Raw genomic sequence first — 18,383 nt, 5'->3', positions numbered from 1 at the left:
TGGGGATGTAAAGTCATTTCTCATTGGTGTATTAGGCCTACTCTACATAATCATATCGATAGAGTGATTATTGATGAAAGACTCAATTTTCATAAGGCATGATGCATCATGATTTCAGTCTTCACATTTATAATTTATCTAATGATTTCATTTCTAATTTTGATTCATGAATGGTATTGATTTTTAAATTCAAATTATTTTTTAAAATTAAAAAAAAATATATATATATATAGATTATATATATATATATATAGATATATATATTTTTTTTGTGGCATTTCCACACAACATCTGAATCTTGGCTTTTCAAAATTCTAGTGGATTTGTATCTAGATCTAGATCTATATCCATATCCATATCCATTTTTCTGGTAACCCAACCTTGAACAGTTTGTGCTATTTCCTAATCCTCACTGTGCCATTGGTTGTAGTATTTGCATTTGATTTATTCAACTGATATATTCACATTCCTTTTAATAACCTATTCCTCAATGTATGTGTATCTAGATTGCATCACATGTTTTCCATTACATAAAAAAGACCACATAGGTTGTTAATCTTTGCAATATGTGCAATGTAGGTTCATGCATGAGCTAGTTAACTATTTTTTCCTGATTACTGGATACTCATATTCCATATTTCATTGGCAAAACATGCATTGAACATGGTGTTTATCCATGAACTCTCTTTTTGGACTTGATTTTGGGTCATCAGACCATGAAATTGAAGAAAAGTTGAAATATGTTTTTCCATGATGGACCTTCTTACAAAGAAAATAAATACCATAGAACACATGTTTCCTTGCACACAAGGACTACCTTAGAGTAGGTACATACCTTGAATCTAATGTGTTTTCTAAGCATGTTTCATTTTAATCTAGTTCTTTCTTCTTTATTCTTTCTATTAACTAATAGTTTATGATGGCACACTAGCTAGGACAACTGTCAAAGAAATGCTTTGTTTGTTAAAAACCATAGGTATAATTCAACTGTCAGAGAGAGTGCCAAAAAAATATCTTCCATCTTCTACAATTGAGCTTACAATTTCATCTTGGGAGTTTCCACCTCATCGATCTATTAATCCTAATGAATATTGCAAAATAGTCAGCACCCTCCAATGAAAAAAGCAAAGAATCAGTTCAAGGTATTGAAACAGTTGATGATTCTTATTTTGTAGGGGGTATTGTAGAAAATTTTATGTGGGAGTGCCCAAATTCATCTCCAAATAGGCCTACATTGCCTACGTCTTCATTAAAGAGAAAAATGGCTTTAGTGGATGGCCCAAATAGGCATTAGAGAGTAGATGGCATTGATTCAGGAGATGTGGCAGAAGCCAAAGCCACTGGCATGTTTGCTCGTATAGGAGGTACAATTGTTTCCTCATTTGGTCCAACTAGAAGAGACACGTTTCGAAAATGCAAAGCTAATACTAGTAGACTACCTTCTATGCATGTTGATGATTATGTTGCAAGAGAGAGAAACAATGATGGTATGAATAACAACTCCAATGATGTTAATGTTTAGTGTGGAGGATATATTGGTGGTAGGCCACCATATATTCATGTGGATGAATTTATGGCTAGACAACATGAATTCCAACAACCATTAGCTTTAGCTGGTGAAGACCCGCAAAAACCTATGCAAACACTACCACCTGAGACTGAGAGCAGTGCTAATAAAAATACTAAATCTAGATAACTAAACTCTCGTCTTGTTTTTGAATCAAAAGGCTTGTTGCAATTCCCATAGTCTGATCACTCTCTGTTATCTATGTAACAACCCTGGTTAAAAACTCATATAAACATATATAAGACGACGGTTGATGGGACATGTATTCCAAGCTGAATGTTGGGCAAGACATCCTAGGGGGTGTTCATTTGGTTGTTTATGGCTAAATAAATTGGCAAAGGCAATGACTAAGGATTTGGAAAGGCAAAAAGGCATTTTGGCACATTTATTTATGAAAATGAAGTAAATTAGGAAAAAAAGGAAGGTGAAAGGTCACAGGCTCCATGTGAGGAGAAAATTGAAGGAAAATAATGGAAAATGAAGAAAATATAGGTCTCATTCATAAAAAGGCTTCCGAGGATCAATAGGAAAGCTTGTTCAATGTAACCTTTTGTCAATTGAGTTTTCGAACTCTCTCATTGTTCTCTCTCTCTCTCACTCTTGGACAAAAAAATTTCTTGGAGCATTTTTACATTGGAGAAAGAAAGGTAAAGAAGGCAAAAGGAAGCAAAGATCAAGAAAGGAAAGGCAGGATCAAGCAGCTACAACATGATTCATTGCAGGTATCGATTTGCATGTGTATTTTCCTTGCTAGATTTGGCATGGATGGTATTGCATGTGGTTCTTAATTTGCTATTATGACATGGGTTTTTCCAGGTGTAACAATTTTTTCAGCCTAGCCTTGCCATTTTCAGATATCCATGGTGTGATGGGGTTCTAATGTTTTGGTTGAGTTGGATTGTCTAATGGATTCGAAGCTGACTGGGGTGGATTTCCAAATGATAGATCACATGGCCTAGTGGTCCCTGAACTGGAATGTGGATCACAGTAAAGCCACTAGCCTAGTGACCCCTGAGCCGGATTGTGGGTTGCGGTAAAGCCAAGATTCAGTTGCCTCGGTGGGCCTAGGAATCCTTGTTGGTGAATGGAAAGATATATTGTAAAGCCAAGAGGTGGTTTGCTCTCCGTTGGGCCTAGTAATCTTGAGTTTGGGATATGTGGTAAAGCTTGGAGAGTGGGTCTCGGTTTAGGGCCTAGTGATCCGGGTTTGGATTGCGGTAAAGCCTAAGAGACTAGGAGACAAGAAAATTCCTCACGGTGTAGGTGGAGAAATCCAGTGGCATCCATGCTTGTTTGGCCTAGTGATCGGGTGGAGATCATGGTAAAGCCTGTTATGATGTGTTCATTGTGTTGACCTAGTGATCCATGATGGATTACGATAAAGCATGGTTTCTATTGATGAGGGTAAGGTGGTTTAGCCTCGGTATGCCCTGGCTGGTTCTTTTGGTTTGAGTCCCACATTCATGCTTGGAATATGGCACAGGGGTCAATGACTAGAGAGAGATTTAGCTCAGCCATTCGATGGTTAGGTGGAATGTGGTAGTCCCATCTTCGGTTGGTTTATTGCATTCATTAATGAGAAATTCATTCCCTTGATTGTCATGTGCAAATGTACTGATGTATATGTGGATTTTATGGTTGATATTCTTGTGATATTTCTGTCCCTATTATGTTGGTTATATGTATGTTTTATAATAGCAACTATGTATGGCTCTTAGCATGTTTTTACTTGTAAATGAATGGATAATGTATATATGGCCTAATAGATGATAATGCATCCAATGACATGAGGGAACAATGGTTCATAGTGATTCTCATATAAGTATGAGATTCCTACACTTAATTTTGTTGTTTACACCTATAGGTTACATGTTGATGATATGTTTAACGAAATGCATGGCATGGCTAGTAGGGGTCTGATTAAGGTCTTATTCAACTTATTTCTTTTGCATCATTGTTTCCCTATTCTCTTACCGTTCCTGAGTTATCATTCCATTATGGGCAATGACCTAGGCTCTAGGCCTGAAAAGTGGCTCAAATCCCAGGGTCGCTGACATAACACTAACAAATTTATTATTTGTTTGATGGCAGGCAAGCCTGTGAGAGCGACTTTGGGTTTCTGGATGCTCTCTTGCCTATATCACGGGAGTGAATGAGGCCTAAGATGTCCAAAACATCAGTGGGGACAAGATGTCTAAGTGGTTGACATGTCTCCTGAAGGTTCCGTTGTTGATGTGGATAGGTTGGTTGATGTATTCCGTCGATTCCACTTCCTTAAGGTCACATAGGAGGTCAAATCTAATCATAGTAGCCTCTCTTCACATGTTTAACTAGTTGACATGGTTACTTGGGTAGATGTGGGAGGAGGGTGTTACAGAGTGGTACCAGATCATGGTTGCACTCTCCTTGGGTGAAGGTCCTTGGTCGTGCATGCATGTCAGTTGCATGTGTGTCTCTTACACTTGCATTCCATGTGCTTGTTGCATTACATCATGTTGATCATGGTTGTAGTAAGGTTATCATGAGGAGCTTGATTTTGATTATGTGGAATGTATCGTCAGAAAAATATGATTGGTTATATGATTATTGTAGCTTGATTACATCCTTGTATGTTAGGTTGCATTCTTTGTTGTTTGATTACATGTATCAATCTTTTAGGTTGGTTACAAGAATTGATCGCTTATGCTCGACTACATGTGTTCATGTGTATGTGTAGTTGATTAGGCATTGTTTATGCATGTTGATGGTTGCATGTGGAAATATGTACAATGGAGTAATGGTTGTTGTCATGCATGAGGTCATGGTTTATGTGGTTGATATGGTCATGCATCGATGACTGGAATCTAGCTAGAGTGATGTGTACATGGTTTAGTACTCATGTGTTATATGTATATATGCAGTTGTTATGCACGTATGGTCTTAGTTATAGTTATGCATGAATAGTAGGTAAAACATGCATTGTGAAGTCATGGTATGCAATTTAGGTCATTAGGGTGATATTGGTATGTTATGATGCTAATGTGTTGGCTGAGATAGAGCAGGGGGTGTAGATCATCATAATGAGGTTGCAACATTGGACCTTGGGGTAAGAGAAGATCGCCATACATGTATTGTATGTTGGCATTCAGGTATGTAAGTCAAGGATTGTTATATGCATTAGGGTAATATACATTACTTTTATGTATGTGTCTTTTGATGTTATGGTTACATACATGATATATGCTAGTTGATTAGTGTAGTCATATGTGCATGTGTCAGATAGTCAAGAATGATAGTAACTTGTGGTTTTATGCATTGCTATTGTTGTTTTATGTTAGATAACTTGATGATTAGATTTTATGTTGTTGATGAGCATGGTATATAGCTTATTGTTGTTATATGTTATTAACTTGCTGATTAGGGTTATTTCATTAAGATCTTGATGTTGTAATTTGGATTGGCCATATGCGTGATGGTTATGTTCATTGCATTGAAGATCTTGATGTTATATGTATTGGGTTAACCTAGTTTAACCTATGCATATGGTTATGGTTGGGATATTCAAGTATGAGCCGACATATTTGTGATATGGTGTCATACTAATCTAGGGGGATCATACATATGTGATTGTTATGCATGAATGGCAAATGTTTATGATCTTATGATGTGAACATGTTAGTTAGTTACTGTTATGGATATCATGATTTATGTTTGAGTTGATATGTTGTGAAGTTGTATCATGCTAAACTCGATTGATTGTACAGACAAGATCGCCTCCCCTGAGATACATTAAGGTATGAGTTTGTTTATGTCGTATATTTGGTACTTGACTGTTTGATTATGTCGTCTAATTGATTTATCTGACATGGTGTGTTCATAGCTTTCTGGAATGTTTGATTAATTTCATGACATGAATATGAATCTATAAGTGTGCACGAAGAAATGATCTTGTTTTAAGATGATTGTACTAATACATATGTGTCAAGATAGTTGATATGTATTTACATGTAAGTAGGTGATAGTTGTAGCATTATGTCTAATGACTATGAGTTGACTATGGATTATGACATGATTGTCAGTCTTGATAAAGGTTGATTTCAAATTGTTTGATATGATTGTTTTGATATTTAGAACATGAGACTAACATGTGTGAGAAAGTTGCAGGGAAACATGCTTGTTATTAGCGTGACAAGGTAACAATTGATGTGGTTATATAACTAACAGTTGGGTGATGTGACAGTACTAGTAAGCCTCGATTGCAACCAAGTAAAAAGGAAAAAGGAAGGAATTGGACAAGAATTCCTTTAGCTATTTTTGAAAATCATAATTCCAAACGAATGAGTGCTTTGCATACAAAAAGTCTTCTTAACCTTTTTTTTTCTGAAATTATGTGGATACATGCTATATTCATGAACATGTACTTGACATGTATATTAGCTAGTATTTAGTTACAGGTGGGTCTGTCAAAGTATTAGAGTCCCTTGAGAGATGGTGTGGATGTGTTCAGTTGCAAGAAATATGCTTGAAACAACAAGATGAGGTAACTGGTGTATTGTTATGTTTATTTATGCACTAACAATTATGTGTTAATGAAAACATGATGTAGGGAGTTTCATGGCAAGAGAGGTTGCCATGAAATCTCGAAGAAGGCTCAGGTCAAGCTTTCCCTGGGAACCATGGGGGTTCAGTCATGGTGTCTGTTGTTAGTCTTGTGCTTTTGGTCTTTTGTGATTTGTGTGCACTTGATTTGTAGTTTTGTTATGTCTAGTGCATGATCATGCCACTTTGTTTTTGGTGTCATATTGCTACTAGTTTTTATGGTTTTCTTCTTATTTGTATCTTGGCTTGCCTTTTATGTTTTGAGTCTTGAGAATTGGTTGGAAAGAGGATAGTTAGTGGAGCTCAGGGAGAGTTGTGTTAGGCAATGTAAGGCACAGATGAAGCTCAACGCCCGAGTAAGCGTAGCGGAAGGTAAGACTATGACAACTAGTTGGACTGATTGGGTCCATTATGGCAAATGGATAGTCGCAACATAGACATGAGAAAGGTAACCAAAAAAGGTAAATTAAATGGATCTGAGGTGTTGGATGCTTTGGCTATGTTGGGAACCGTTGCTCTCAATGTTATGCATGTTGTGCATGAATAAAGGAATTTCTCTTAACCTAGACCTTATGTTATCTGGTAATTATGTTATGATCATGATTATGTTGATGTTTATATATGTATACATGTACGTATGTATGTCATTGTCTGACAGGATAATGATTTTTTTATGCTAATGATTATATATGTATGTATCTATGTATCTATGTCATTGTCTAAAAGATCATCAAGAATTGTTCTTGTGGTGAAATTATTGCTTATGTAGGCGAATGGCATGAAGAAGTTCCTAGCTATGAGGAATCAAGAGGGAAGAGTAGTAATGACAAATATATGACATCAGTATCATGTGAATAAAAATTTATATTGTATGATTGTATTATGCCTATGATTATGTTATGGTGAGGTTATACTAAGGGATACATCAGCAAAGTGAAAGTAGTGTGGACTGAGGCATGCTAGGATAAGCATGGATAAGACACTCGAAGCAAGGTTTCTTGGTAAGGACAATGTGGTTTGGATGTGTGGTACTATTGTTGTGCATATGTTGTATATGTTGTACATGTTGCATCTATGGTGTTGTGCATATAATTAGATATGCAGTGCTTTGTATAGTTGAACATATGTACATGTTGAATATGCAATGCTTTGTATAAGTGGTGTTGCGTGCATGTTGTACATGTGGCACTATGTACATATGGTGTTGTGTGCATGATTGTACAAGTGGTGTTGTGTGCATGTGGTATTGTGTACATGTTTTACAAGTGGCGATGCGTGCAAGTGGTGTTGTGTACATGTCGTGCATGTGGCACTATGTACATATGGTGTCGCATACATGTCGTGCATGTGGTACTGTGTACATGTGGTATTGTGTACACATTGTATAGTAGTGCAGTGTATATATGGCGTTATGTACACATTGTGCAGGCGATTTCATGTACATGTGATGTTTTGCACACGTTGTAGAGATGGTGCCTTGTACATATGGTAAAGGTGTACCTATGGTATTGTACGCATGTCATACATGCTGTGTTGAAGGCAAGTGATACTAGGTGCATGTATTACATGGTGTAGTATGTTGTGTGTGGTTGTGTGCGTGTGAAGCACAATATGTGTATGTGCACATGGTTGAGGAGAAGGTATTGGGTGTTTTTCGGGTGTGGCAACTGATCTGGAGTGTGTACGGAATAAAGACAAAGGTAGAATGTTATCAGGAAAACTAGTGTCCATTCAGAGCTGCTAGTCCCACTAAGACGGGTAGCTATCTTAGAAACAAACAAACTAAAGTCACTTGTGTTTTCCTTTATGAGAGATAGATGAGAGAGAAGCAGAGAGTACCAACCTCAGTCTTTCGCTAGTCTCCTTGCTTGTTTCCTCTCTCCTTTGATAGAGCTTTTTCCACTCCTTTCTCACTTGTCCCACTTCAAAGAACACCTGTAGAGTCAAGGCAGCAAAATACCATCAAAGCATAGAGATCTATAACCATAAATAATGTAGGATCAGATTTACATTAACCATATAAATGCATACACAAAGAAGATTCAGAGATATACAATCATATGGAGGAAAAATCAAATATCTTTATTGATAGAAGTAGTAGAAGAGAGGATTACAACCAAGTTGTCTGATTGAGCATCATCCTCCCGGCATGAAAGCCCTTTTCACCTCATACAAAGCAATATCACCTAACAATGTCTTCAAAGAGAAACCAACAACACTTCCTTGCAAAGTACAAAATTCCAGCCTCTGGATCTCGAGGATGAGGGATCCATATATAGATGTTTACAAGAGAGTGAGTCAGCTTTTGGGATTTTGATTAGTGTCATTTCATTGATAGTTCTTGGTTCCACTTGGAGATTTCAGATCTCTTACTCATCCTTGGGCGAATTCAGAGAGGCAAGTGTCATATGAGCAAGTTCTAGAATATTCTCTGGGTTTCTACCTAGCAAACTGCTTCTGCCATTTGTCTGCTCTCACTCATCGAACCCTACAGAAGGGCTTTCCAGTATGCATCGCACCCCCCATGTGTAATAGGTGAGATGCATCGCACCCTATGCATGGAGCAGCCTGTATGGTCCATTTTTGACTAGTTCTACATAGTTTTTCATGGAGAACTTCTGGGAGATGATGTAATTAGCTGACCTTGTTCCTTTAGGGTATGAAACAATACTTTTAGGGGTTTAGAAGCCCTTGGTTATGGACATATGTGATTGGGGTTGTAGTGCCCAAATATTTCTATAACAGTTGCCCCCTAAAGCATGAGGTCGTAAATCTTTTGATGTCGGTTGAAATGCTTTATAATGAGGATCCGAGGTTTTTCGAACTGGAAGGTGACTTGTAATAAGATACAATACAATACGTTATCTTCATAATATTTTCATGATCTAGCTGAGGCGGGCATTCCCATGCTCAACTTTATAAATTCATATTCATGTACATAAGATAGAAAATTGTCTGTGTGGCAGACTGATGATTCTAGTAGAGTCATCATCCTTTAGTTTGGATGATTATCTGTGCAGCTGTGATGTACATTTGATGTTCTTATTTTCCTGAATATATCGCAGCCCGGATGGATGAAACTAGATCTGGGGTCTTCGAACTCGTTCAATCTTTGCCCGAAGAACAAGTTGATCCATGTGAAAAGATGTTCTGATGTCGAACATGGAAAGACATCGCCTGATTACTAGCCAATGATGTAAGCTGTTAACAGGCGCGAGAGGAATCACTGATAATGATGATGACCCTCAAGGTACTGCAGCACAATTCACGTGGTGTGAATACATGAGTTGATGTCTAACACCACGTAAAATATTTCGGTTGAAGGCCATTGATGTAAACTTGTCGCCAGAAGTGAGAAACTTGCCATTGAGGCATGCAAGCTTCAAAGTACTGAAAGGGTTGTTCCTAAGTCAACTTCTTGGATAATGAGCTGATTTCGACAAGAAGTGACCTGTCGTAGGAGGGTCTTAATGAATCCCACATCTACAACAAGGAATGGAGCAAATGATTTTGTGGAGGTGAAAACGATTTGATGATATAAGGTTCAGGGTGGCGATCATGAAAAAATGGAGAGTGAAGGTATTGCAATGGATGAGATGTTAGCTAGGTTGGTGAATTATTTGAGCAAATTCTCTTGAACATACTGGCGACACTGAAATGGATTGGTAGCGTTAACCCCAAGGTGGATGGTATGGTGGATCAATGGTGATATGACCAGTGAACGAAATAACCCAACCCAACTCAATCATGCTGACAGAGTGAAAGTGTCATGTTCAAGAGCGACTTGCTACCAATGAAGCTATTCAAGTTTTCTTCCCTGTTTCCCCAGTCATTGCTGACCAGTACCTCTTTATTTTTGTCCAGCTTGAGGAGGATAACATATGGTTGTTCTATAATTTTCCCTTCGAGCAAACCTGTCACTATGTTTTAACGAGCCTAGCGACAGTGAAAACTCGCTCTTGTTTGCATGGACAAGTTTGTCGCTATTGTTTTAACGACAAAGATAACTCGGTCCTTTTCAATTTTAGAGAGTCTAAAAGGGACATAAAGGAAACTCTAGTGGTCCTTTTTTGTAATGTAATCCCCTAAGTCTGAAAAAGTATAAAATAATATGAAAGGGATGACCTTTTCGATAGTTTTAACGAGCCGAACAAGACAAGCGCTTGATCTTTTTGTGCAATAATCCCTCAGGCCCAAAAATATTAAAATCTAGAGGAGGGATGGCACTTCCGATCGCTTTAACGAGCTGGAGAGGCCAATTGCTTGGCAATCTTTTCATATTTTACAAGTCAGATGAAAAGAGCTTAAAGGAGACTCGTTTTTTGAGGAACGAGTGATGTTTTTGGATAGCAACTAGTTCCAGGTAAGGTTTGGAAATTTTCAATCACAACAGTGTAAAGAAGGTGGCTAATAGAATCACTTGTCGCAGTTGTTCCTCAAAAGGGTAAACAATCAAATGGAGGCGTATGATCGGCTAAAAAAGAGTGGAGGTGATGGTAAGAACACGACCAAGGTTCAAAAGATGATAATTATGCGATCGCAAAGATTATTTACTGAAGGTGGGGTTAATTTTTTAATGAGCTTGAACTCTATGGGAACGCTTGCTCATTGCTAGGTTTATTTTTAACGAGCTTGAACTTCGCGTAAAACTTCTCATGGCTAGGTTTATTTTTTAATGAGCTTGAACTTCGTGTAAAACTGCTCGTGGCTAGGTTTATTTTTTAACGAGCTTGAACTTCACGTAAAACTGCTCGTGATAATAGTCAGAGACGTTGATTTCACCATTAACACTATGTTTTTTTGATGATCGTGCTGCCTATTCAATTACTCCATCAAATTGATTAGAAATGTGAATACATGCTTGAAAAATGAGTTAAACAACCATATTCTACTCGAACTATGTGAATAGTAACATAAAAATAGTTTTTACCTCTCATTTTTACCATTTCATTCAAATTTGGGATTTTTGGAGCTCTGGAGGTGTTTTCCCCTTTGATTTTCACCAATTGATTCTGGGAGATTCTGTGGACTATTTTTGGCGCCGTCTGGACTGGGTAGGAGCTAACCCTGAGCTCTTCAATTGCATTCTTTCCTTTTCTGATTTTGAGCATGCTTTCCTGTTCTTCTGGCCCTCTGGGGTTTGAACAATTCGTTCTCTCGCCATCGCACCCAATGTACATCAAAAGGTGCAATGCATACTGAGCTGGCCATTGGCTAGTCAGGATGCATCTCACCTAGTACACAACTGGGGTGTGATGGGTGCAAAAGGGAAAGTTTATGCACTGTTTTTTCATGGAAATTTTGCCTGTTTTTGCCTGAATCAGGATCCTAATCCTTCTCTTGTTTGTTTTTCAGAGATTCATTGGATCAAGATGGTCGTTACATGGTGTGAACACGAGCATGAAGAAGAGGACATGGTTGCTTTACATGATCTGAGTACGATGACTGCTTTGCGGAACTGTGGTTTGCTCAAATTCTTCTGCATATCTAGCATGAGGCAACAAATCAATTTGTTGCAATATTTTCTCGATGCATGGGATCCTACCAACCAAGTATTCCAGATTCGAGGTAAATCCATCCCTTTGACAGTTGAGGATATCTACTTCTTGACCAGTTTATCGAGGCGTGGTTCCCCTCTCTCACTATCAGGATCCGCCCGTGGAGGTGAATCCGTGAGGGATTATATTCGCCGATTCTGTAGAGATGGATCTCAGCCAAGCAGGGATGGAAAGATCAGTATTTGAGATGTCACTGACTGGTCCTTGAGGACTATCTTATTCACCTTTGCTAGATTGGCTGGTAGTGCGACTCTTCATTTGGCCAACAGGTCCTATATGCAGTATGCTTTGGAATGCCTTGAACCAAAGGTATTCAATTGGTGTGATGCAGTACTTCTGGTTATCAAAGAACAGCTCACCAAGGTGAAGAACGAAAGATCTAAGAATTTTGGTTATGATTCTATTCTCACCACCTTCGCCTTGGAGAAGATCCCATTGATGCAGCCAAAATACATTTCACTCAGACTGCCAGTACCGATGGAACCACGGATGTAGAGATGGGTCGATCTTATCGCTAGACATGCTGGTCAGTCACAGATTTCATTCTTTGATGCCTTCTTTGATTGGTTCGGTCGTTAGGAGATGGTCTTTGTTGAGTATCCATATGCTGGGATGGATTTCCGGGGTGACCCAGATTTGGTGCTGCCGTCTGGCGAGCAATGGGGTGTTATAGGTAAAAGATCTAACCATATCTATGTTTATTGTTTTTATAATGTTCTTATGTCTTTTAAACGCTATCAAGACTAATCAAACTCATACATTCATGCAGATATTGGACCAGTGCGACCAGCAGTGCGCCCAAGGGTAGCAACTGTCGTTCCAACAGGAGAGGTTGTAGGGAGGGTTGTCCTTCGCGATCTGGACATAGTCGAGACCCTTGTAGTATTGCAGGATCATATCGAGGGTCTCACCCTTGGTATCCAGGATGTGAGGACCGACGAGTTACCTCTGAGATTACAGCGCCATACTATTGGCATGCCGAGTCGATGGACTAGGCTCTTACGTATGATCACACAGGCGATGACTTTTTATCACCAGCACCATTAGTCTAGGGTGCTTTTCTGCATTTTTGAGTTTTTGGGTTATGTGACTGATTTTGTCTTAGACACAGAACATCTTTGATAAACTATAAATAGTTATATATATTTTTGATTTTCGGAGTTTTATTTTGGTTAAGTTATATGATCCTGATGCAAATGTTGATTGAAATGCTTTCTTTTATAAATGCTGCAAATGTCTATCTAACACATAATTTGCTAATGAATCAGTTAATGTGTTTAAGTTTCTGGAAATGTGTTGATATTGAATAGAATCAAACTGCCTTTCCAAAATCCTGACCCTTAGGAACATACGATAGATAGCTGGATTCTGAACAGAATATATGCCAGTAAGCTGTGAGATGACAAGTTGTGAGTCTAGCCTGACAAAAAGTCGGCGTATGCCACATGAGATGGCATCAGAGAGAATTTATATCAATGCACTATACTTGGCGATGTTGTTCGTTGATCGACCAATACATACTCCTCTGAAACTCACTAACTCGCCGCTTGGATCAAAAATTTCCCAGGTCGCTGAAGATAGGTTCTACATACTACGGCTAGCTCCGTCGGCATATCCAACGAATGATTCCAATAGGTTCGACATCTGCAACAAATGAAAAAATGGATTACCTAACCAAAATGATCACTCTTGGTGAAAACAAAAATGTAACAAAATCATATAAAGAGGTTACTACCCTTAGTCAAGCATATTAACGCTAAGGTACAACCCGTTTGCGGGGTTGCGCCAGTGGAATTCCATCGTAATCTACTAGCTTGTAGGCTCCTTTTGCTAACACTCGTTTAACAATGTAGGGACCCATCCAAAAATATTGGAACTTACCTGCTCCCAATTTATCGGATTCCTGATCGTAAAGCAAGACCAGGTCACCTTCTGAGAAGACACGGGGTTTGACATTTTTGTCAAACTGCACCTTAACTCATTTCTTATGGGCTTCGTTAGCCAAGGTGACATTACGATGGGTTTCATCCAATTGGATTAGTTCTAAGAAACGAGCCTCTTCCTCTGAAGTTCTGGGAGAAGGTCGATTGCAAGCTTGAGAGATGAAATCTCACATTGAATTGGTAAGACGGCTTCCAGGCCATACACCAGCTGGAAGGGTGTAAACCCGGTTGCATTTCTTATCGAGGTTCTGTATGCCCACAAGGCTGAGTACAGGATTAGGTGCCAACTCCGTTTGTGGACTCCAATCATCCTTTGCAACATGCGCTTTAGGACTTTGTTGATGGCCTCAACTTGTCTGTTAGCTTGCGGATAATACAGAGTAGAACTGTTGTGGGACAATCCTAGTTTGGCAGCCAATTCGACCATCATGTGATTGCGAAAATGCGATCCATGATCTGTGACTATAGCCTATGGAACACCGAACCTAGAGACTACATGATTGAAAAATAAAAGAGCAGTCGTTTTGCCGCTGTTGTTTAATGTAGGCATCGCCTCGGCCCATTTCGTAAAATAGTCAACTGCGACTATGATATACCCATGCCCCCCAGCTGAGGTGGGGTTACATGTCATGAAATCTATGCCCCATTTAGTGAATGGCCCAACAACAACTACTGGTTGCAAAGGTGCGGGTGGTATTTTGATTTTGCAGTCGAAGATTTGACAAGCATGGCAACTTCTGACTGCAGTTATGCAATCTTTGAACATTGTTGGCCAAAAGTAGCTTGCTCATAAAATCCTTTGCACCGTAGCGTAACCAGATTGATGCCCCCAACACGCGCCTAAATGACAATCATTCAGGACTTTTTCGGCCTCCTCATGGGTGAGGCACCTTCGCAGAACTATATTGATACCGCGACGGTAAAGTGTATCACCGATGATCATGTAGTCTTTTGCTTGGTATCGAGTACGTTGTTGTTCAGAGTGAGAGGTATTAGGCCTGTGTGTTTGGGTCTGGAGATAGATGATTATATCTCTGTACCACGGATCGCTTGATGATATCATAAACAAAGATTCATCCACGATTGTTGCTTTGGATGTTGAATCGTTGGACGACGATGGGAAATCGCATAATAATTCCGCGAAAACTAGAGATTTATTTGATTTGGACTTTACGAATTCCAAATCAAACTCTTGCAAAATAGCTAACCATTTTGAATATTTGCCCCCAAGTAACTGACGTGACAGAATGTAAGTCATTGGGTTGCAATTTGATAAAATGGTAGTTTTGCGAAAGAGGCTATAGTGTCGAAATCTCCGTACTTCTTGAACAGCTGCAAGAGCTAGCTTTTCAACGTAGGAGTATTTTTTTTCTGTATCATTTAAGTTTCGGCTTAAATAATAGATAGGACGTTTGATTCCATTTTCTTCTTGAACTAAAACCATTGTGATGGTTGTATCTGCTACAACTAGATACAGGTTAAAGTCTTTTTGATAATCAGGAGCGTACATTAATGATGCTTTTATTAGGGATTCCTTTAGAGCATCAAAGGAAGCTTGCACAACCTGATCCCAGTTGAAGGGTACTTCTTTTTTCAAAAGACGTGTATAACCTTAGCAAGTTTGGTGTAATTTGGAATGAACCTCCTCAGAAAGTTCACTTTCCCTTGGAGTTTTTGAATCTGAAGCAAATTTGAAGGTGGAGGCATATCGATGATTGCTTGAACCTTACATCGGTCGAGTCGAATCTCGTCCTTAGAAACCACGAAGCCAAGTAAATGAACAAAACCGACACAAAACACACACTTGTGTAGAGTCGTATCTTGTAGTGTCGGCAACGTAGAAATATAGCTCTCAAATGCCGCGGATGATCAGTCTGCTTTCGCGAATGAGCCGGAAGATTGTTGAGATATGGTTGAACGATGTTCTTGATGTCATGGAAGGAATAATTCATAGACCTCTGAAAAGTTGCCCCTACGTTCTTTAAACCGAAAGGTAATTTGCACTACGCGAATGTGCCCCATGGACATATAAATTCAGTCTTCGACTGGTCCTGTGGGCGGATATTTATTTGATTATACCCGGAAAATCCATCCATAAATGAAAATATTTCGCATCCGGCGCATTCATCAATTATCTGGTCGATGAAGGGTGTAGGGTAGTTATCCTTTGGACAAGCTTGATTAACATCCCTGTAATCAATGCACACTCTAATCATCCCTTGCTTTTTCATCACGGGAACAATATTCGATACCCAATTAGTTAGAGGAATCGGGTAAATGAAACCAGCATGTAAAAGTTTTTCAACTTCTGCACTAATGGATGCAGCTTTCTTCGGGTGCACCTGCCGAAGCTGTTGTCGTACTGATTTTACATATGGATACATCTTGATTTCGTGTTCAACTATACTCGAGTCAATGCCTGGCATTTCTTCGTATGACCATGCAAAGACATCTCTAAATTCGCGAAAGAGAGCGCAATATATTTTCAGTTCTGAAGAAGAACAAGATTTGCCGACATGAATATTCTCTACAACATTAGGTTTGATCGAGATATTTATGGCGACAGTTTCTTCAATATTGGACAAATTTCACTCGGAATCCACCGTATTTACAGTATTTGATAGAAAATCAAAAACTAAAGGATGATCAAGGTCATTGGAATATTCTTTGTTGTAATCCAGAAGATGGGAACAATGGCGGTAATCTTCCCATGGTGCCTTTCCTATCATCATCGACTAAATAATTCCTTCGTCTGTAGAATGTACATGTGACCAAGGATCTGATGAGGTGCATATTCTTTTGACCTATCTACCCAAACACTCGATGAGCATTGATTTGGGTTTGCTGCCCAGGCTGAGAAGATTGATTGCTACAAAATCTCTATTGGGCTTGGAGGCAAAACCTGTTGATGATCCATGCTAACAAAATGTTCGAAAATCTTCTGAATGGAAGATATCATATTGCAGGTTCCTACTGTTTCCACTTCCGCCAAATTACTCAGAGGCGGTAGGGAAAAAGTACCCATCAAGGTAGGGTATTTCACTAGGCCTACTCCGAAATTTTGAAGTGAATGAGAGCTTCCATGGATCATTAGAATGCTTCTTGTAACTTGTGAACAGTTGGGGAGAAAGGTTTGTTGATCAACGATTGTAATTCCTCCTTGGAAAGGAAATGCAATCTTTCTAAAGTAGGTTGATACAACAGTAGCCATAGCATAAATCCAGGGCCTTCCTTGTAGGATATTGTAATCGAGGTTTCCATCGATAACTTCGATGTCAATTTCTATTGTCTTGTCCCCAAGTTCAACTTGCAAGTTACTTAAAATCCCATACGGGGTGTATGTTCATCCATCGAATGCTTTTAATGTTGTTGATGATCTTGAAAAGGGTGGTGATCCTAAAGTTTTCCAGCAACTCATTGACATAATGCAAGTAGATGCCCCCTCATCAATAATTGTTCGATGAACTATTTTGTTGAGGGCTTTCACTTGGATGAGGAAAGTGAGTTGAGCTGGTAACTGAGGTTCAAATCCTTTATGATTAAAGGCCACAATATTGGAATCCGTTGGGTCTATACCACCTATTGTTGATAATAGAGCCTGCTTTTGGGAGGGGCAATTTGCAGTACTTCAAGTGTCGACATAGCGGACGACGATTGGGCGAGATCCTCTACTATATTATAATTTTGTGCTACTCAGGCATGAGGATTAAATGTCAATTTGTGTACTACTCCCTTTGGTGGCTTTATTGTTAGCTTAGGAATGATGGGTGTCTCAACTTCGGTTGAAGTTGTTATCAAACTATTAGGTTGATCTGCAGCCTTGTTGTTCGACAGCTGTGGATTCCCGTAACCTTTATTCCTTGTCGGTATCAAATTATCATTTTGTTGTTACGAAATGGACAACATAAGCACTTGGGAAGGGGAAGCATTGTCGCTAGCAACTATATTGGTTTCTGGGTTTGGAAACAGATCAATCAATACCGTTGAGGTTTTTGAAATCTTAAATAATTTCTTAATCTCAGCTTTATATGAACAATCTTTCGTCCAATGGTCCTCATCACATATGTGACATGGCCTGGGAGGTTTCCTTTGCCCAGAAGGGTTTGTAGAAGATTTTTCAAGAGACGAATCGTCATGTTTCTTCTTTTTGCTTTTCCCTTTCTTCTTGCCCCATGGCTGCTTTAGTTCTTTGCCTTTGTCGGTCGACACGGCATTAACCTCTGAGGCAAGAAGTTCTTCATTTGCATTTTGACCAGAAACCGTACAGGCTTTCTTAGATGTAGCCTTTGTGGTTTTCGTGTTGGTTGTACCTATCACGCCATCGCCAGCATGAGAGTCTTTGCTTGATTTAGGAGGAGGAGGAACGGAAAACTCTGGTCTAGGAGCATCAGGAATTTTGTCATAGAGTGTGCCAGACTGAGTATAGATCAAGTCTAGATATTGTGCACGAGCAATGACTTTCTCTTCAGTGACAACCCCCCCTTTAGCCACATATTCTTTAATAGAAGGTAATAATGACTTAATAAGCCATTCAGCTAGCAGCTGATCAGGAAAATGTGTTTTTACCATTCGATGACGACGTCGCCACTCATGAATATGATCAGATATGTGAGTGGCTGTCATCTGCTTAAAATTGGTAAGAAGATCCATTCCTGTTTCGTACCTTATGGGTAACTGAAAATGGGTTTAAAAGGTTGTGGCAAGGGTGTTGAAGTTATCGAATGAAGCTCTAGGCAA

Source organism: Pinus tabuliformis, chromosome 6 (assembly GCF_031772625.1).
Source record: "Pinus tabuliformis cultivar Carrire ecotype Pingquan chromosome 6, CPIR1, whole genome shotgun sequence".
Taxonomy (NCBI): Eukaryota; Viridiplantae; Streptophyta; class Pinopsida; order Pinales; family Pinaceae; genus Pinus; species Pinus tabuliformis.
This window is presented reverse-complemented; position numbering follows the sequence as displayed.